Below are 2,032 nucleotides of genomic sequence, written 5' to 3'. Positions count from 1 at the left end.
TGTCTGTGGATCTACTTTCCAACTTGTCTCCCCAGGGGTGACTTTAGAACACTGCCTCTTGATCCTAGACTGTTTGTGGAGCACACGTGTTTCTGGATATGTCCGTAGGAGTCTTTTAAACAAGGGCCTCACAGCAACTGCAGCTGGGAAAAAGGCAAGCTAGAGTAAATTTTCTGTGCAGAACTTCTCAGATCCTTGAAAGTCTTCTGTGCACAGTTTGTGGTAGTGTTTTCCAAACTAATTTAGACACCAAACCCTACTGTTAAAGTCTTCTATTCCAGCAAATCCAGTTCAGGAAACATGGAGGGCATGGGCACTCTGCCCTCCAGCTTACAGGTAAGATCTAGAGGCAAGTGATGGTTCTTTCTATTTCATGGACATTTCAATGCCCCTGGTTGTAAAAGTGGCTGTAATCATCTCAGGACTTACTGTTTATGACCCTCAGTAGAGTTTATACCTTGTACCCCCATCTGTGCTCTTCAGTACACCTGGTCAGTTTTCAGGCTGCCTCCAGCCCTGTGAGCAGCAACAGGGAACACTTCTACCTCACTCTTTGCTTGGGTGAAATATTATGAGCGACAACATTTTGGGGGATTTATGGGGCACAAGGCTCAGAGGCAAATCCTGTACACCGAGGGTATGAGTATACAGAGAGCTCTCACTCCTTCCTCAACCCCAGTCTCATGCCATTTGGGATGCGGGTAAAAATGAATAAGATTGTTTGGGATATTCTGTATGAAATACACAAAAAAATTCATTTAAAAAATCTGTCCATGCCACACCACCCCTCCCCTTCCTCATCCTTTGCTCTGTCTGCCCATGGAGGCTTCTTTCTCCCAGAAGAACTGATCATGGCTTGAGTCCTGCTTGCCTACACTAGTCTGTTCAAACAGGATGGGGGGCCAGCCTATAAACCAGAAGTGCTCATCTCAACCCTGTCCCATTGCTCTGCTGCTGTAAGCACGCACTATCTCCTAATGAATTTACTTATACGTATAAGGCCTCATCCTCTAAGTACTGCCTCACTTTTATCAAGTACTAAGACCTGCAGTATTCACACTTTGAAATGTGTAAAGGCTTTTTATGTGGTCAGCTTTGGCCATTCTTTAAGTATGTTTGTTTGTCCAAAGAAGTTCTGTATTTGTTGGAGTCAGGCTTATATATGTATTGTTAATAATTTGATCAAATTTATTTTCAAAATTTATTTCATTTGTAAGCTTTGTGCACTTCACTGTTTCACTTTCTAAAAGGGGCACTAACATTTTCTACTAAATTTGTTTAATGTCTCCTTGGAATTCAGTACCTTTGCCCTATTTATATCTAGGCTCTGTTGTTAGGTTCATGTATGTTTATGAGTTTTAGGTATTTTTGATTATGTAAGCCTGTCACATCTTTTAATTGTTTTCATGTGGTATCTCTTTTAACCCTTACGATCTTTTTTTTCCTTAAAGTCTACTCTACTGGGTATTGCTCTAACAGCTGTTATTTGATTAAGACTTTTACTTATCATTTTCCACACTTCATTTTCACTCTTTGGGTTAGTTTAAAGGTGGTTTTTCTAAATAATGGTATTTGGAATTTTTTTTTCTTCTTTTATTATTTATTTTTATGGGACTTTTGGCTACTCTAACATTCCCCCCTCTGATGAGGTATCCCTAAAATCTTTTAAGGATTAGATGCAAGCTCCCAAATACTTTCGACATGTTTGGCCTTTGGCACAGAGAATGTTGCTAAGAGGCCCAAGACATTTTGACTTTTAGGCAAGAAACTGGCTACTTTTCTTTGGGGTCATTTTAACCTATCTGACTAGCCAATTCTGACCTCCTGTTCTTATCACACCATCCTCTGAAGAGGTTACCCAAATTGCCAAAAGGGAATCAGGATGCAGACCGCTCTGGTTTCTTCCATGCTGAACAGGGACGCAGGGAGAGGCAATTGGAGTACCCCTTCAGTGGGTCTATCTAAAAGACTCCCAAATTGCATAACTCTTGCTTATCACTAGGGGGAAAAGAAAGTCCTTGAATCATGACTA

The sequence above is a fragment of the Nannospalax galili genome, unplaced genomic scaffold, assembly GCF_000622305.1.
Source record: "Nannospalax galili isolate Female #2095 unplaced genomic scaffold, S.galili_v1.0 scaffold60, whole genome shotgun sequence".
In the NCBI taxonomy this organism is placed as follows: Eukaryota; Metazoa; Chordata; class Mammalia; order Rodentia; family Spalacidae; genus Nannospalax; species Nannospalax galili.
The sequence above is the reverse complement of the archived record's forward strand: the minus strand, read 5'-3'. Positions refer to the sequence as shown.